This window comes from Glycine max, chromosome 5, assembly GCF_000004515.6.
Source record: "Glycine max cultivar Williams 82 chromosome 5, Glycine_max_v4.0, whole genome shotgun sequence".
Classification (NCBI taxonomy): domain Eukaryota; kingdom Viridiplantae; phylum Streptophyta; class Magnoliopsida; order Fabales; family Fabaceae; genus Glycine; species Glycine max.
In genome coordinates, this window is record NC_038241.2 from 8,628,461 (window position 1) to 8,649,889 (window position 21,429).

Here is a 21,429-nt window from a genome sequence, read left to right on the forward strand (position 1 = left end):
AAGATATATCAATGTTTGAAATCTCATTTTCAATATGATCATAATCAACATCAACATTACCACTACACATATTTTGTTTGTTTTCAACAATCATGTTATAGAATATAATGCATGTCAAGATTATGTTCTTCATGATACCCATTTCTCAATTACATGATGGACCACATATAATTACAAAACGAGATTTGAACACACCAACTGCTCTCTTCACATCCTTTCTTGTCGCTTGACATTTTGCAAATAACTTTTTTTTCTCTCCATGTGGCATTGGGATGGTCTTCACTAATATGCCCCAATTAGGATAAATGTCATCTACAAGATAGTATCCCATATTTTGTGTGGTTCCATTAATTGTAAATTGCACTGGAGGAGCTCGACCTTGGAAAATATCATTAAACATAAGAAATTGATTTAACACATTAATGTCATTGTTTGAACCTGCAACTCTAAAATATGCATGTCAAATCCACAAATCTTGTGACACGAGAGCCTCAAGTATTACTATGGGTTTTCGATTATCACCTCTCTGATATTGCCATTGCCATGCAATTGGATAATTTTTCTATTCCCAATGCATGCAATCAATAGAACCCAACATACTTGGAAAGTCAGGTGTCTCTCCAATTTGTAGTAGGCGATTGATGTCGTAGTTGTTAGGCCTTCTCAGATACTCATCTCCAAATATCTTGTTCATACCCTTTACAAAAGCTTTTAAGCGTTCAACTACAGTGCTATTACCGATTCTAACATACTCATCCATACTATTGATAGGTGATTCGTATGCCAATATATGAATTGCTATAATGCACTTCTACATAGGTGAAAGACCCCTTCTACCAAATGCATCATATCTCATTTGGAGATATGGATAACAGTTACTAAAAGCGTCTACAATTCAAAGGAATAACTATTTTTGTACTCAGAACCTCCGTCGAAATTGGTTCTATGTGTATACGCAATTTTCAGAGAAGTAGTCATTCATCAAGTGACTATGTTCGTCTTCACGATTGCGATTTATGTTTCTTCTTGTTTGTTTGGGTCGATTGCTACTCTTTGCTTGTTGTTGCATCTGGTGTAAATATCTCTTGATTTCTTTATTGGTTTTGAGTCATTTTACGACTAAGTGGGGGTAGAAAAAAGACACAAGAATTTTGAAGAAAAAGGTGTATGCATGAATGAAAGGAAACTAAATAATTAAATATCATCATCAACAACAACTAGTTTTGTAACGACTTAGTTTTAATGACTACTTTTTAACAACTAGTTTTTATAATGACTAGTTTTTATAACAACTAAAAAGTTACGCATTAACAAATAACTTACGTAATTAAAAACAAACTTCATCATTCAACTAATTGAAAATGCGTTACAACATAATCACTGATAACTTAACGCATAAAAAAACAAACCAATAAAATAATAAAAAATAATTAAAAACAAACTTAAACATACAACTAATTAATGATAACTTAAGATATAAACATTAACTACTAAACTTCTTTAAAATATAATTACAAGTGATTTCGTGTTTCTTGTGTTGATCTTCAATCATGTTAGACTTATCCTTCATAAGAATATCGCACATCTTCACGACATTATCGAATTCCACTTCATTTATTTCCTTCATTTTTTGACAACATCAATCGGTGTCTCCGGATTAGATGATGATGAGTAATTCCAATTTTCATTCAATTTTGTTCTTTTCAAACGAACTTCTTTGCTTTGTTTTAATCATCACGACTATCCTGTTTTTCGTCGTCCTTCCAAATAGTATATGCATTAACCATCACATCATTCTTCATGTAACTACTTTTCTTCAAAGCAACAATTTGCTTGTAACAACCATTGAACTTTTAAATGACAGTGTGAGTTTTTGGCCATTGGGATTTTAGTTGATTACTAGATCTCTCACTTAGATTGTCATAATGTGTGTTGTAATTTTCTATAATCCTTTTCCAAAAAGCCTCTAATTTTTTACCATCACCGAAAATTGAATCGAGTGAGACATTAAGCCACAAACTAATGAGAAGTTTATCCTCTTCAATTGGAAAGAATAGTCGTGGGCCTTTTTTCTTCCTTGTATAACTCCCTCCTCTTCCCTCTATTGCAATATTTTCTAACTCAATTTGGGTAGGAAATTGTGGAAATTGTGTATCAACTTCCTCATTTGAAAGAGTTTTTGCATGACTACAACTATTGGGAGGCTTACGGAACACGGTGAAGGTGTTTTGTGGCACCGAAGGAAATGTTTGAGAACTTGAAAATTTTCGATAGAAGGGAATTGCTTATAAGTTACTAGTGGTGGTGGTGGTAGTGACAAGTAGGGAATGAAATGTGGAGGAATTTGAGAATTTTCGCTCATTGATGAAAGTGGTAATGACATTTGGGGAAACAATGGAAGAGGATGTTGCAGATTTTTGTTCGAAGGAGGTTGTTGGTAATTTTGCAACAAATTCATATAAGCTTACCAATTAAATTGATTTGGATCCATATGGCAAGGAACAAATAAAATGAGATTTAAAATTGGAATTGAAGGATATGAGAATGACAATGGGAATAAGAATGAGAGTGTGAAAATTGTGTGCAAATTGCTTCCTATAATGACCAATTTATAGGACCCAATTTTACCAAAATTCATTGTAAATTTTTTTTAAAAAAAAATACAACCCTTCACAAAGTAACGATCAAAATAAATTGCTTCCTACAGTAATGGCCAATGCAATGTTCTAAAATTCACAGTATTGGTAAAAAGTTTACACGACCCTCTCTCCCTTCTGCATTCTATCTCTTCTGTTTTTCTTCTTTCTTTCTCTTCTTCCCCCTTCCAAAACCCTCCTCCTCCACCCCTCTCTTCTTTCCTTTTTTCTATTCTTCCCCCTTCCACGAACCCACCTCTTTCACCCCCAACCTTCCTTCTCCCCTCAACCTCCCTCCCCTTCTGCCCAACCTCTCTTCTCCCACATGCCTCTCCCTCTTCCTCTGGCCAAGCTCAATGCTTTCTCTTCTCGTCACCTCGTGTGTGCCTTCGATCTGGCCCCCGTGGCCACACAAGCCTCTAATACAGCCACCATGGCCATGTTAGTCTTCGATCTGGCCCCCATGACCATCATCGACCACCATACGTCGACTATTGTGTCTCTCTACATGGGCCTTGCATTTTGTAATTGATTTTATCATTTGTTTTAAAATTATATTGTTATGGATTTATTGTGTTATTATTTTGGACTGTGGCAGATTTGTTGTTGTTGTTGTTGTTGTTGTTTTTGTTGTTGTTCGTTGATCTGTTCTTCCTTTTCTTCTTCTTGATCATTTTCTTCCCGCAAGAATCACTTAGGAAGAGAGACAATAAAAAATGATTAGTTTTTTGAAAAAATGCATAGATCTTTAGGATTTTTCTACAAGAACCCAACCTTCAGCATGAAGATTTAAGGCTGTCTCTAATAGCTGGATCTTCAAAGAACATATCTTTAGCTTAAGATCCCTCTCCAATATCATTTATTGGAAATGACCTTAAGGGGTAATATTATTGAAAGGTAATGATATTATTAAATAAAAGATAGTAATTTTGGTTCCTTTGTAGTTTTAAATCCGTGATTTTGACTCTCCTATTTTTAAATTACAGTTAGTTTCTTTGGTTTTTAGAATAAATAATTTTGACCATTCCGTTAGTTGATCATCCAAAGTTAAATACTGACTTTGATGTGATGTATTGAATTAGACGTTAAACAAAGTGAAAAAAGTAATTATCTTAGTAGGAATTAAATTAATGACATTTTATTAAAGACAATACAATAAATCACTAAGACAATTGTTTCGTTTATTAATTTTATGAAAACTAATTTAAATGTATCATTAGTCAAGAGTTATTAATTATTTTCAAATTGTAAAAAATTATAAAATAAAATAATATATTTAATATTTAATTTTGCATGTTTTTATTTTTATTTTAAAATAAATTGATAAATTATCATGTATAAAAATTTGTTCTTATTTTAATATAATTTTAAAAAATTACATAAAATAATGTATAGATTATTTAAAAAAAATATTTTATGTAATTTATAAAAATTATGCAAATTTAAAATAATATTTAAATAATCCAAAAAATTAAAAATTTATTACTTTTTTAATTAAAATAATTTTTTTATTATTCATATATGAAAATAAATTTACATAATTTTTATGAATTACATAAAATAATTTATATAAATAATTTACATATTAATTTATGTAAGTTTGTTGATTTATATAATTGGTATGAGAAAATATTCACTAAATAATTTTTTATAGTTAAAATGAAAATATTATCATGTAAGTTTCCTAAAAACTCAAATATTAAAATTTTATTTAATTTATATAATTAGAATAAAAATAATTTACATATTAAAATAAATTTACGTAATTTGAATAATTTACATATTAATTGATGTAATTATGTTGATTTATATAATTAGAGTAAAAATAATCTATATATTAAATCAATTTACAAAATAATTTATGAAATTTAATTATAAATTGGTAAAACTAAAATTAAAATATGTAAAATTTTCAAAATAAAATATATAAATTAAAATTTAAAATATTATATATTAAATATTTTTAAAATTTTATATATTTTAATAATTAAAAAAAATTAATGACTCTTGACTAATGATACATACAAAATATTGTTAGTAAAACTGATAAAATAAAATAAGTATCTTAGTGATTTATTATTTTATCTTTAAATAAAGGATCATTAGTTCAACTCCAATTAAGACAAGACTCTTTTTATTTTTCACTTTATTTAACCTCTTACCATATAAGTATCATGTTAACAATCTATATAAGCACCACATCAGCACTAATATACCCGATGAGTTCGAATTTGTTACTCCATCCTTGTACTGGTTGGGTATCGGATAACCTCGTCCTCGATTCAGATTTGTAAAAATAAGTTTTTTTTTTGTAAAAAAATTATATTAAAAATCTAATTTTAGAAAAAATAAATTGATTTTTACACATTTATTTTTAACTACTTATATATCAATAAATTTATTGTAGCACATTTGTCCATAAAAGTCGTCAAGAAAATAATCTTAAATTACGTAAAAATTCTAAAATAAAATTAATAAGTAATAAATAAAATTTTAATAATTTCATTATCGGGACGGGTATAGGAACAAGTATGGGTATGAGGACAGGGCAAGTAGTGATATGCCCATCCCCGACCCTGACCCCGATTAACAAAGTTGGCTAATCCCCGAATCCAAACCTATACCTGGTCAACTCGGGTACTTCCTGTCTAAGTCTGGGCGGGTTCGGGCAGGTACCCACAAGTACAAGATTTGTTGCCATGCCTATGTTTGACTTTGGATATGGTCTACTAATTATCAACGGATGAAAGGACCAAATTGCTTATATTGAAAGCTAGGGACTGAATGTCTTGATTTAAAAACAAAGAAACCAAAATCACGGACTTAAAATCATAGGGGATCAAAATTACAATTTAGACTAAAATTTAATACATTAGAGTCATATTATCATCTAAATTCTTAACCAAAAAAACATCATCTAAATCAATCATTAATAAATGGTTTTATTTTCCCATCTAGGACCCATTTGGTTGGATGAAAGGAAAATAAGGAAGGAAGGAAAATTTTGAAATTTGAATTGGAAAGAAAATGGAAGGAAAGAAAAATTTTCATTTTTGTTTCTAGAAATCAATTTTTCTTTTCATTTTCTCTCAAACCAAGCAGAAGAAAATACTTTGTAAGTCATGTTTTCTTTCTTCTATATTTTTTTCTGCTCATTTTTTTCTATTACGAAAGGGACCATTAGAGATGATTTTGTTTTATAAATTAGTTTTTGATAAGTGGCAGCTTACAAAAGGACAAAAAACAAAAGCAGATTACTCCCAAATAAGGAAGTCACCAAAAGCATCCAATAACAAAAAATGCTTCAATTGGGTCGAACAATGCTGAAAGGTCAGCATAGGGAAGGTTGAAGAAGCTCGATTCTTGGCCAACCCGCCAATTAGCACACTCATTGACTTCCCTTAGAAAATGAGCAAAGGTGAGATTTCAAGCTAGAGAACAAAACCATTGAATCTTCCTGACTATTGCTGCATAAGGATGAAGTTGAATATCATCTCCGGATATCAATTGAAGCGCCATCAGAGAATCAATCTTGCAAATTACATCTTTGTGACCAGCTTCCCATGTGATGTTTAAACCATGGAGAATAGCATGAAGTTCAACATTCATGTTCGTTGTGTAGCCACAAGAACCACTAAATCTCATAAATCCACTGCCCAAGATTGTCCCGCAAAATTTCACCAAAGCCAGAATTGTCGGGGTTGCCGAATGAGTTGTCGTCCACATTGAGTTTGACAACACCATACCGAGGGGTTGTCATCATCAGACTAGAATTGGTTGCTTTCGTCTCCAGGTTGGAATCATCATGAGCCAAGGCTTGCATGGTTGTTTGTTGAAATATTAGTTTACTAGTACTTTAATTTGTGAATTACAATATAAATATTTACTTTTATATTTAAAATTCATTCTAAATAAATATTTTAAATATATAAATTATATTTTAATTAAAAATTATAATAAAGAATTATTTAATATATATTATATTTTAAATTTATATAAACAATTTAAATTTTGATATAAGGTTAGTTGTAACTATATAGATAAAGATAAAAATGATAGTTTGAAACGATTGAGATAATATATATATATATATATATATATATATATATATATATATATAGTTAGTTAGTTAGTTAGTTAGTTAGCTGTGAAATCTTTTATACTATGAACAAATTAAAGGAACACAAATGACAATTTTTATGTGTCAATTTCTTAATGTGAAATTGAACTTGAAGGAGATCCAATCTTCTCATTTTTAAATTTATTTTAGATTAAAAATTTTGTCTTTTTTGTTATACTTTTATTCTAATTTGTCATTTTAATTTCCTCTTCTCTCCTCCTTAATTTTTCATGTATTTTCTATTTCTTTTTCCCAAAATCACTCCACTAATCAAACATTTTGTTATACTCTTGAGATAGGCAAGTGAATCTAATCTTTTTAGTAAGAAACAATGAGTATTGAGTTATCCTATCGATAGATACTTAGTGTAACATCTAGGAAATCAGCAAGTAAAGTTATCTAAAACTAAGAAGCTTTTAGAAGCATTTGTTGTGGTGAATGTCTCAAGATTTTGTGTTTTTAAGAAATAATTTTGTTGTACCGAAACAAGGATTTTTGGTAGATGAGATGAAATTGGAAAGTATTTGAAAGGATTTTTGGAGCGAAAATAAAATTGTTTCTAGTTTTTGAAAGGATTTTTGGAGCAAAAACACAAATTAAAAAGTGGATAAACATTGTTGAGATGAAATCCATACAAACTATATATGTAATTCGATCCTAATCAATCTCTTAGTTCAATGCAACCAAGATTCAACTTAGATGATCAATCCTAATTCCTTAGGTGATTAATCCTTGAGTTCCAAATCAAATCCCTAATTTCTTAAGTAATTTAACCTAGAAATCAGAACTTGAACAATGAATTTCTATAATGCAAGAACTTGATTTCATTCCTAAAACCAAATCCTTGCACAATTTCAATTCAGATCTAGGACATTAACTTCTTTCCACATAATTCAAATCCCTAAAAGCTAGGTTGATCACTCCTAAGCATCCATCTATGCAAAGAATTGAAATAGGATCCCATAACTAAGATAATTGATCAATAAACAAAGAATTACATACTTGAATCCTACTTTTTTTTTACTTAGAAATTGAAAATTTAACTCATTTGGATCATGATTGATCCAAATAGAACCTCAAAATATGAATCACAAATGAAGAAGAGAGAGAGAGAGAGAGAGAGAGAGAGAGAGAGAGAGAGAGAGAAAGACAATTTTGTATTTTTATTTCTAATTTTGAAAAATGAACAAAAGATGTCAACTAAGATGTTACAAGCTCTTATATAGAGACTGAAACTACATATTTTTTCCTACCACGTATGACTTTCGCTATAGCGAGGACACATCCCACTACAACGAAACTTCAACAACTAAAGATGACTTCTTCACTTGAATCTTCATGCTTCTGACCCATTCTTGATGTGGTGAGAGGACACTATGGCGAGTTTCTTCTTAATCCAAGGTCTTCAATCTTCAGATTCGTTGTAGTGACCTGCAGCTTTGCTATGGTGAATCTTCACATTCTTCCATTTGATCACTAGTCCTCTTTTGTTGTAGCGGAAAACTCATCTTAATGTGTTGAGATCAAGTCTACATCTCAACATTCCTTCAAGCTTAAAATTTTTCCTTGTAACATCAAAATTTATCCCAAAAACATTAAAAACTATCTTTTTAGTTTCTAAAATGATTTTTTACAATTTATTTGCAAAAACAACAGGTATTAACAAAAATCCTATGAAAAAAACTAGGATAATTGCTAAAAAAAATAAGGTGTGATAAGAAATTATCACCTTTTGGTCACCAATGATGACACCATTCTTGATTTCTCTAGGCCACAATGTGAAAAAACAAACCAATTAAATCACTTTCTCATTTTCTCCTCTGTGATTCCCACAAAAAAAACTCTCTCCTTGGTTGAACTCTATATGACAAGTTGTCATTCTCACTCTTAGCCACCATAATGAGACATTGCAACGAGAGCAAAATCTCATCCTTGTAGATTCCTATACTTCGAGACGAGAGAAAATACAAATGTTAAAGTAGAGTTGGCTACTATTCCTGGTAGGATATGCTTAACTTCTAATCTATGGACATCTTGTAATACTAAGGGTTTCATAAGTTTGATTGCTCATTTTGTTGACCGAAATTGGAAGTTAAATAACAAGATTCTTAACTTTTATCATATGCTTCCCCCTCACACTAGTTTTGAGTTGTCTAAGAAGATTAATGAATATTTTCATGATTTGGGAATAAAGAAAAAAAAATCTCACTTTGGATTATGCTTCTACCAATGATGTTCTACAAAAGACATTAAAAAGTCAACTTGTTTTGCAAAAGTGGTTGATACGTCATGGTGAATTATTTCATGTGCGTTGTTGTGCACACGTTTTAAATTTGATCGTTCAAGAAGGATTAAAGGTATTTAGTGAAGCTTTGGAGTAAATTAGGGAAAACATCAAATATATGAGAGGTTAAGAGAGTAGAATGATCAAATTAAAACAATGCCTTGAAAAAATTGGTGATATTGATGCATCAAGTGGGTTGTGTCTAGATGTTTCTATAAGATGAAACTCAACTTATTTTATGCTTCAAGGTGCTCTTGAATATCAAGGTATTTTTGGAAGCTTATGCTTGGTTGATGAAAATTACAAATATTGCCCTTCAGAGGAAGAACTAGAAAGGGAAGGAAAGATTTGTAGATTCTTGTTATCATTTTATGATATTTCAGCCGTAATTTTTGCCACAAGTTATCCTACTTCAAACTTAAATTTTTTTTTTCAAGTTTTGGAAACTAAATGCCTTTTAATTGAAAGTGTAAAAGAAGAGGATGAAGTTGTAAAGGATATGGCTAAAATGATGATGGTGAAATTTGATATTTTACATTTGGTGTAATTTTAAACATAAGGATGAGGTTGAAAATATTGGACTATTGTTCAAAAAAGATTGACCCACTTGGAAAATAAAATTGGAGGAAATAAAAAATAAATTGTACATTCTTTTCTCTCAATATTCTAGCAAATGTTTTACTTCAGATGTTTAAAAGCGTAAACTAAACCTTTTTTTTTTTTTATGTAAGTTGCTTTATTTTGAAAGCATGGTTTTAATTCAATTACTCTTTATTTTTACCATTATGAATATTTCTAGCTTTTTTCTTCTTATCATATTAGGAATTAAAAATTTGCAAGCTTCAAGCTGATAGTAAAACTGGAAGACCCAACTTACTACATATTTAGATGAACCAACCATGGATTTTGATTTAAGGAAGCAAATGCAATTGCGGAAGAATAATAGCCAACATTTTTCAGATCTTTCGTTAATGGCCGGGACTTGTTACGCATCCTCATTAATATAGTAGCATCGAAATTTGCATATAGCATTGATTCTCGGATTCTTAATAAGTATAAAGACCGTCTCTTGCCAGAAAACGTAGAAGCAATTATTTTTACTTCCAATTGAAAGCATGGCTTTTGTGATTGTAATTCATTTAATCTAAAAAATATTAATATTAAAATTAAATTTCATTGGACAAAAATATTTAATAAAAAGGTTTACCGTGGTGAATTTAATGTAATTATCGTACTTGTTTTTACCCAAAAAAAATTTGATTGGACAAAAATGTTTAGCAAAAAAGTTTATACTTGTGAATCCAATGTAATTATCCTAATTATTTTTACTAAAAAAAAGTTCATTTCCTGTGTTATATTTTTTTATATTTTATATGATAAGTTATATCTAAATTTCTTTTCATATCTTCATGAAAAATATTCACCCTCATTTGTTATATTTTTTATATTTTTATGATCATAAAATAAAATATTGAATAAATTATTTAAATAAGAAAAAGGATAGTCATAAAAAATACATTCTAATTTTAGTTATTATAATAAAAAATATAATTTATGTATAAAAATTTATATATTAATGTAACCTCAGGTAAATTATTCATTCCTGTGAATAGATAAAAAATAAATTTAAATTCCAATTAATATAATAAAAATATAATTTAAGTATAATAATTTATTTATTAATGTGACTTTTGATAAATTTTTCATCTCAGAATTAAATAAATATTTTCTTGATAGTTTCATTTAAAATATTCATCTGTATTTTATATATATATTTTTTCATGATTTCTATGTTTGTAAAATAAAATAATCAAAAAAATATTTAAATCAGGAAAGAGACATATATTGAAATTAGAATTATAATAAAAAAAATATGATTTCAGCATAATAATTTGGATATTAATGTCACTCTGGCTAAATTTTCCATCGCAATAAAGTAACTGAAGCTGCTAGTATGGACTACATTATCCTCAAGAAATCTGTGCATTGGAAGATCTTCAATTTGAGACTTTCTACACCAAAAGTATTCTCTTAAAAACAATTAGTAAAAAGGTTTATCCCCGTAATTAGTATACAATTTCTATTGTTTTTATAAAATATTCATCATTGTGTTATATTTCAAATATTTTATATGATAAATTAAATCTAGAGAGGCTATTTAATTAGGATTTCAAGAGATTATTTTAACATACAAAATCTCATAAATTTTAAAAGAATTTCTAGAAATGTAATGATTTATCAAATTTTTTTGAAAGACTTTATGATTAAGATTTATTTTAGTTTGAATTTTAATGGATTTATGTAGTAAAAATTTAAAGGATTTGAAAAGATTTTATAGATTTACAATAATTGAATGAATTTCATAAATTTTTACAAAACATTCCAAATTATAAGAACCAATAAAAATATAATAATATTTAAATAAAAAATTAGACCAATACAACTTTTTAAAACATAAGAATCCTACTATGAGGTTTTAGCCTAGGAGCCATGGTTATTGGCTCTGAGCCGCATCACTTCCAGGAATCGTGAATCCCTGTGATGTGCCATCATTTTCTTCTATTTTCTAAACCCTTTTTTGCACCATTTTAATTATTGATTGGTCTTAATTGTCAATTAATTAGGCAGTTTTATTATTTGGGCTCATTTAGCTAATTTGATGTTTTTAATCTAATTTCAGGAATTAATGAAACATTGGGCTTAATCCGGATTTTGGTTGTGGACTTGAAGAGGGCAAATAAAGCAGCGCTTACCTTAGTTAATTTCTAATTAGGAAATTTCGCAATTTTATTTTATGTTGTTCAGTGTTTATTTCGTTTTGGGCCAGAGTATTGTAATAGGGTCCAGTGACTTTGAGTGACTCTTTTTAAATAGCTGCCTTGGGGTTCGTGCAGGGCATTCTATTCTGTTATGCTATTCATTATTCAGAGCTTTGTTTTAGGGTTTTCATTTTTCTGTTTTGATGCTTCTGAGTTCGTAATGCAATTTTACGTTTTCTGCTTCTAATTACAATTTCGTTATTGCTTCTTCTTCTACTCTCATTTACGTTTCTGTTCCATTTTACATTTATGTTCGTTTACGTTTCTGTTCATTTACGTTTCCGTTCATTTACATTTCTGCTTCATGTTTCAATTGCGTTTTCTGTTTGAATCCATGGAAGGCTAGATTTTCTGGTGTTGTTTCCTTTTGAGGACGAAGCCCAACTCTCTTTGAGGTTTCGCTTGTAATGTGGTTTCCTGGCAGTTCTCCCTTCACCAGTATCCCAAATTCGTGAATATTAATCAGTGCACGCTTCGTGTTCGATTAATTGCCTCTGAGCCTAACTTGCGTTCATGCTTAATGGACGAAGGGCTAACTGGTGTATGTGGTGCCTAATCACGTATTGAAAACCCTAAGTTGATTTTCGCTTAGTAAATTGAAATAGGGTTGGATTAAGTGGTTGACTGTTAGGGACGAATTCTCCAACCCAGGATAAGAGAATGACTTCTGAATCAGAGGAAACAACCCGTTTTTAATATTAGTAGTTTCGTATTCCAGTTTACTTGTTCTGCTCTTTAATCACAAAACAAACAAACCCCCCCAATCGTTACTGTTATTGCAAGTATATTATGAACATTTGGTTTGTCACTGCTCGTTGGGAAACGACCTAGGATCACTTCCTAGTTACTGCATTTTCATGTTTATTTGATTTGGGTACGGCCTTGATCACCCTGCGTTCAACATGGTTTAATTATACTTTTTCTCTCTTTCTTTTTTTTTTTCTGCCTTTGGTTAATCATATCTATGATACGTGTTTTTAGTGTTTGAAAGTTCTAATATCTCTCAAAAACAAGAATCAAACTTCCAATACCTATTGTGAAGTATTATGCTAATTGTCAATTTTATGTAGGACCACCATATTCTACCATCTAGCACTTCGAGCAAAACTAGATCATATGAATATTGGTTCAACAATTGAAAATCTGTGTGAATACGTGATGAGAAAAAGAAAAGTATACAACTGATAGAAAAAGAAAAAAGAAACTATGAATATCTCAAGGGTTTAAGTATGATTGTTTGATGAGTGTGGTATTTATATTTTTTTACTAAAAAGTCATATGAAATTCATTAAAATTCATCCTAAAAAACAATTTGTTGTAATCTTATGATTTTAAATACCAAGAGTTTTTTTTAAGATGTAAACAATCTCAATTGAATATCAATTGATTTTTTTCGACATAAAAAGGTAATCTTAAAAGTAATGGTGGATCCATAAATTTTACTTAGTGAAGGTAAGAAAATAGTTTATAATAAAATTGTTTAATTTTGTTTTCCTCTAACTTATTTTGCTAGTTCAATTTGGTAGTCTTATTATTTGCATGTTCAATTACATCATATGTTTTTTTTAAAAAAATAATTTAATTAGATATTTTACTTTTAAAATGTTCAATTATGTACTTTATTTTTTAAAATGGGATTAATTTGGTCTTCTTTAAAACAAATTTAGGTTCTACTTATTAAAATTTTTGGATCAAATGAAAGAATAATGAGACTAAATTGAATCCATTTTATAAAATAAAAGACTTAATTAAACATTTTAAAAGTAAATGATCATATTGAATCATTTTTAAAAAACTGAGCTACTTGATCCAATGAATGACAACAAGTGGTAACCACTTTTCTTTTTCTCTCTATCTATTTGGGATTGTGCCAAAGGTGTATTTTTGTATCAGTAACTTAGTATGTATTTAGTATTAGAGGTGTGATAATAGTAAAAATTAAAATAATAAAATAGTAAAATTAATACCAACATATTTTTTTATCTTATAATTTTCTTTATTCATTTTAATATGTATATATATTATGGGGACAAGACTTGTTTTTTTATGGGGATAAAAAAAAGAATTCTTAATATATGTTTAAAAAAAGAAAATAAAGATATGCTTGGGACAACTGCCCCCACAACTCCTATCATGCATCTACCCGTGCCTAAAAGTCTTGATGGAATATCATACAATTTTGTTATCTTATTTAAATATCTTGATTGAATACCACAAGACTTTTTTTATACATTTTTTTTAAATCCTAATTGAATGCATTCCCCTAATTTTCTATTCTTACTTTCATGACAAATATTTATTCTCATTGTTATATTTTTTTCATACTCTCAGATCATGAAATAAAACACTAAATAAATTATTTAAATATGGAAAGATATAATCATAAAAAAATACATTAAAATTATAATTATTATAATAAAAAATATAATTTTATCATAATAATTTATGAGAAGATACCAAATTACATCAATGTAACTTTGACAACTATTATACTATTTTAATAACTTGAGATAAAATTTGATTTTTGTTGATCAAACTTTTAAATTATACCTACATATTACCAAGATCATTTATGCTAAATTTTGTCAAAATTAAAAAACAATAAGAAGACAATTAAATGATCCATATTTAGTGTATTTTACAATGTTTATATTATGTCTATATGAATAAGGTAACAAATGATTTTGGATTAATATGAAATTTTGCATATGTGATCTATGTAAAATGAACTTTCAATCCAACAGTGAATTTTAAGAAAATATTATTCAATTTAAAGTTATAAAATGATATAATAGTTGTTAAAATTATAGTGGTGTAATTTGATCCTTCTTATAATTGTATATATTAATGTAATTTCAGTAAAATTATTTTTCCCCGTAAATTAAGCGGAATTTTTTTAGAAGTGTAAAAGCTGTCATTCAAAATTTCATATTAATTTCAAAAGAAGCTAGCTTGATAGATTATATTATTATTTTTTAATTTTAATTGGACAAAAATCTTTAGTTAAAAAGATTTATCCCCATAAATTAAATATAAATTTCCTACTTTTTTTTTATAAAAATGTTCATTATCATTCTAAATTTCTATTCATACTTTCTTGAAAAATATCCATTATCATTTGCTATATTTTTTTTTACTTTCTTAGATGATAAACAAAAACACTAAATAAATTATTTAAATAATGGAAATATATAATCATAAATACATTCAATTTATAATAAAATATAATATTACCATGATATTTTATATATTAATGTAACATAAGTGATATTGTTTTAGAAAAAAGTGATATTTTTATAAATATAATAGCTGTCCTTCAAAATTTCATACCTTTATATATAAAAGGAAGTAGGTGAGGGGTAGTTTTGGAAAAAAATAGTTTGCAATGATGTTAAAAAAATAGGCTTTAATGTATTGAAAAAAAAACAATTTTATTATTAGGACCAATAAGACAATGTTTAATTATATCTAGTGGTTCAAACTTTATGAGTTTATAAAGTCAGACTTTTAATGATCGTCATTGTAGTGGTAATGGTTACTGAAAACATATTCTGGATGGTAGGATACCTATAAAGTACTTATAAATAACATGATTGGTTCATAAACTTCACACTCAAAAAATTCTAATACACCATCTATAGTCAGAGCTTGGAAGAATCAAGAACTGCAACCTTTTTCAATTGCAATGGTGAGAGGTAATTTCAATTCAGTTTTTTTTCTTTTATTTTTATTATGCATTTTTACTTAGTTCCAAAAACACAATGAACATAAAGCTTTTCTAACATTCAATAATGATTTAAAAAAAACAATAAAATTTAATTGATTGGAAACCCATTAAAAAAATTGTTTAACAAAAACTACACAAAATTTTACTTATATGTTCCTCCTGGATTTGTAAGTATTTTTTATATAATAAATTAATTTTTTATTAGTTTAATCATAATATATTTTTCATGTCTATTGTAATGTTAACCTATTTTCTATTGTTGAAGAAATATGTTCAACTTCCAAAACATTTTTAATTGAATATGATATATAGTTGTTCATTGGTATGTTTTGAATAATTGATTATGTTTAAATTAGATAATCTCTATTCCTTTAACAAAATTTTATGCTTTATTTATTAAAGTTTTAACTACTTTAGTTTTTTCTAACTTTTGGAAGCTAAGTTTTGTTTAGCTGCATTTCCAAACAAACACAAGACCTATATTTTGGAATATCAAAAAAGGCATGTGTGGTTGTGTCACCTTAGGTGGACTAATAAACATCGTCGAATCATTCCAAAACAAATAAAATTAGGATTGATTCAGCAATACAAGAGTAGCCTTGGTTGATTCAGAGATACAATCCATTTTGGTTCTAACTTCAATCCACTTATAAACAACAAGAAATTTTAACAAACAATTTGGAGGCAATAGAAGAAAATTGCATAAACACAAACATAAATATAGAAATTGAAAGAGTTTATGAAATATATTGAAAAATAGATTCAAGAGCATCAATCCAATTTACTAAACCAAGCAATTTGAATTATCACAATTTGTTACAGATGATGATCATATTGTGAAAGTTCAATTAATGTCATTAGAGGTGATTCGATCAAATTAATCCCTAACTTCATTAAGATCACAAATTAGATTGAAATATCATCCAATCAATCTGTGATTAAATTAGAAATTAGGAAATTAATCAATAACCTAATTCATTTTCAATCCTAAACACATTCATAATCATGAAAATCAGAAATAGAAGTGGAGAGGAAGATGAACATTCACATAGAATTTGAAATACTTAACCAGAACTCAAATTCCTCATTGCTTTGATTGGATCCTTGGATTGATTAGTTTTTTAGCCTTCTATAGTCATCACTAGTGGAAGAACAATGAAATTTGAGCAATAAAAAGGAACATTAGAGTTGAAGAGAGGGAGAAAGATGAAGAACAATTGAGAGAAAAAGAGAGAGAAAAGTTTGATCTTAAAACTTGCACAAAAAGTTTATAAATTTTGTTTTGTACCAAATGATTCCAACTAGCTAATTAACAACACTAATATATATTGTGACCAATCAGAAGGAAAGGATGGGCCTTGATTAGGCCCAACTAATCTATCTAATTAAGCTAATTACACATTGCAAAATCCAATTTCACAGCCTAAAATCCAAGTGCAGAGACTCTGACTTCCAAGCCTAAAATGACCCTCCAAAAGGCAGAATTGGTCCAAGCTTATTTCTAACAAAATTGTAGCTATTTTCCTTAGCTTTCTAAGGAATACTCATATTTTCCAATTGGAGTTCTAAGTGTCCTATAGGTCCTGCACAGTGCAGGTAGGTCAAGTAAGCACAAAATCTGAAAATAAGTAACAATTATCAATTAAACCCAATTATTTGCCTAAAACCAAAACTTAGTTAAGGTGGGAAAATAAGAGTCAAAGAGAGGTCAAATAAGCTAAGAAGAATAGGGAAATACTAAACTAAAAATGCTTAATCAAATTCCCCCACACTTTTATCTTTTGCACTTTAGGACAAAACTAAAAGAAAGACTAAGAAAAATCAAACTAAAGTAAAACCACAAACTAAAAGAAAGATATGAACAATGCACACACATTTTTCAATGGATCCTAACAGTGCACAAAAGTAAGAAAGATGGAAAATGGAAGAATGGTATCAAGGTAACAAGCAACCATGAACACATGATCACAAAATGCAAAGTGAAAAAGTAGTCAATTCAAAATTAGGAATGTACCATGGTGATAGAAATCTCTCAAAAAACAACATTCAACCTCACTAGATGTGTATGGGTTTGTGTTTACACTCAAACACCACATGTAACTAGCACATCCAGATTTTGACAAGACTCTAATTCATTCAACTTGCACTACACATGCATCAAAAGATCGAAAGAGCTTTTATTGGTTTGTAATGTATGACTTAGGTAAGGGTGGATATGAGAAGGATATTTAGGCTAAAACTAAGGGGAAAAAGAGTAATGGGAGTAAGCCAACAAGTAAAAAGAGGGGTAGAAACAAAGAAACAAAGTGGAGAACAACAAAATTAAAATAAAAAGAACTAACAAAAATGAAAATGAACCACAACACACTTATTGCATTTTTTTCTTTTCTTTCTTCTTCTTTTATTTGTACATTTTTTTCTTTTGCCTTTTACACTCCTTTTTTTATTTTCTTTTATTTATTTTTTTATTTTATTTGTTTTGGTTTTTTTCAACAAGTCAGAAGAAAATGAAATTACAAAAATAAAGGAACTTTCATAAAAACAAAATACAAATCCCCCTCACTTGTTTGAAACTCACTCCCAAAACAATTCCAAGGCCCCTTTTCTCCCTAAAGTTTAAAACAACATGGTTTTCCACTTTTTGGCTTGTAATGAGCTACAAAATGAAAGACGGGGTTAAAGGCTCAAAGAGGGTAACAATGGATGTCAATGCAAGGTAGGTTTATTTAGCTAGTGGCTAAAAGAAAGAAAACCTAAATCATCTCAATCGATGCATGTGCAACAAGGGATGACAAGAGAGGAAACACAAAATCTAGAGTAATCTAGCATAAGGGTGAAATCACACATGAAAGAGCATGAGCAGAATAGTGCAATCCATCCATAAAAGCCCAAAAACTCAGAAGGCATAATTTTATCACACATGATTTGCCTTAAATTTTATTTTTCAAGCCTACTTATCACTTCAACAATTGCAACAATGGTTCACATCAAGCATGAAACCTCTCAACTAAAAATGGTACATCTCTCACAATTTATACAAGTTAGAAATCTAATGAAAAACATGAAAAAGTGCCTAAATTCAACAAAAACATTAGAAAACAACAATTATAAAATCTTTATTTTTTGTATGTAAAAACAATAAAACGGAAAAACAAAACAAATACAAAAAAAAAAGTAGCAACAAAAATAGAAATTGCATACAGATACAAATACAAAAAATAGACATAAATAACATACAACTAAACAAAAACAAAACAACAACATATACAGAAAACAACAAACAAAAAACAGAAACATATTTTTTTTTTCTAAACCCTTCCCCCCACACTTGAAGTGTACATTGTCCTCAATGTAAGCATGCAATGAAATGAAATCAAAGAGATAATATATATATATATATATATATATATAAAATAAGGGAGAAGGAAACTCCTCAAGTGTCATTTAAGGCACATCATCACATAAAATTGGCAAGACCAAAGAAAGGTCTGTCACAAACTCCTCTTCAACTTAAGGGATCTCATGAAAAAAACTTGAGTTGGTGATCATTCAATTTGAAGACTTTGTTGGTAACTTCCTTTTTAATCTCAACTGAACCATAAGGAAAATATTAGTAATAACAAAAGGTCCATCCCATCTAGGTCGAAGTTTATTGGTAATAAGATTGAGGCGAGAGTTAAACAAGAGCACTTTTTGGTCAACATGGAACTCCTTCCTAAGAATCCTAAAGTCATAAAACCTCTTTACTTTCTCCTTGTAAATATTGGAGTTCTCATAGGCCTTTAAGCGGATCTCCTCAAGTTCTTGCAATTGAAGCTTCCTTTCCATACTCGCTTCATCAAATGCCATGTTACAACTCTTCACGGCCCAATAAGCACGGTGCTCAATCTCCACTGGAAGGTGGCATGCCTTACCAAAAACCATCCTATAAGGAGAAATCCTCAAAGGTGTTTGGTAAGCGGTCCTGTGAGCCCATAGAGCATCTTCAAGTAGCTTTCTCTAATCCTTTATGTTGGGTTGCACTACCTTTTGCAACACTTGCTTGATCTCTCTTTGTGCTGCTGGGGCATCTCATGCCTATATGCAATAGTCCCTTTCGCTCTCTAAAATTGCTCACAAGTGGTAGAAAAATGATGAGCATCTCTAAAAATGGTGGGCCAATAGAACCCACAATCCAATACCTTCTTAGTGGTCTACTGAGGACCAAAATGACTGCGGGTAGGTGTGCCATGACAAAACTGAAAAATAGATTGAATCTCATGATTTGGCACACATCTGCGGATCACTTGGTCACTACCAAACCTTGAAAAATAAGGATCATCCCACACATAATCTTTAGCATCACTCTTAAGTTTATCTATTTGAGACCTAGATGCATGAGGTGGGACAATAGATACAACAATGAAATTCACAATGTTAGAAAACCAGGGTGTAACATGTAATGAATGCAAATGTATCAAATGCTCATCAGGGAAATTATCCCTAATATGAAAGGAATCAATAGGTCCCTCAATCCTACTCAAATGATCAGCAACCAAGTTTTTTGCACCACTATTTTCTTTAATCTCAATATTAAACTCTTGAAGAAGAAGCATCCACCTGATAAATCTAGGTTTAGCATCAAGCTTCTTCAACAAGTATTTCAAAGCAGCATGGTTAGTAAAGACAATTATATGGGAGAAAAACAAATAAGATTTGAATTTATCTAAAGCAAAAACAATAGCTAACAACTCATTCTCAGTGGTGGTGTAGTTAACTTGGGTTGCATCTAAAGTGCATGAAGCATAAGCAATGACATGGGATGGTTTATCAATTCTCTGTGACAAAACAACCCCAAGTGCATAGTTAGAGGCATCAAACATGAGCTCAAAGGGAAGCTCACAATCTGGTGGCTGCATGATGAGAGAAGTGGTAAGCCTCTTCCTCAACTCCTCAAATGCCTCTTTGCAAGGCTAGCCAAGCACAAAGTCTACGTCCTTTTGAAGAAGCATGGAGAATGGCAGTGCAATCTTGTTGAAATCCTGGATGAATCTCCTATAAAAACGTGCATGTCCAAGAAAAAATGCATTTCTTGCATAGAAGCGGGGTAAGGTAGAGAAATAATAACATCAATCTTGATTTTATTGACCTCAATACCTCTACTAGAGACCATATGCCCTAAGACTATACCCTGATGTACCATAAAATGACATTTCTCAAAGTTAAGAACAAGGTTAGTCTCAATGCATCGGTCAAGAACTATAGAGAGGCTATCCAAACATGCATCAAAAGAGGAACCATAAACAGTGAAATCATCCACAAACACCTCCATGCAAATCTCTAATAAATTAGAAAAAATGCTCACCATGCACCTTTGAAAGGTGTCAGGAGCATTGCATAAGCCAAATGGCATCCTGGTGTAGGAAAATATGCCAAATGGATAGGTGAATGTGGTCTTGTGCTAGTTCTCCAGTGCAATATGAATCTGCATGTAACATGAAAAACCATTAAGAAAGCAATAATGTGATTTACCTGCCAACCTCTCCAGAACCTGGTCAATGAATGGGAGATGGAAGTGGTCCTTGCAAGTTGTCTGATTAAGTCTCTTATAGTCAATGCAAACTCGCCAATTATTGGCCACTCTAGTCGGAATCAACTCATTATCTTAGTTCCTCACAACAGTGATGTCTGACTTCTTAGGGACCACTTGGACTGGTGAAACCCAAGTGCTATCTGAAATGGGATAAATGATCCCTGCAACTAGTAGCTTCATCACCTCTTTCTTCACCACATCAAGAATGGTGGGATTTAGCCTCCTCTATGGCTGCATTACAGGCCTGGAATCATCCTCTAAGAGTATCTAA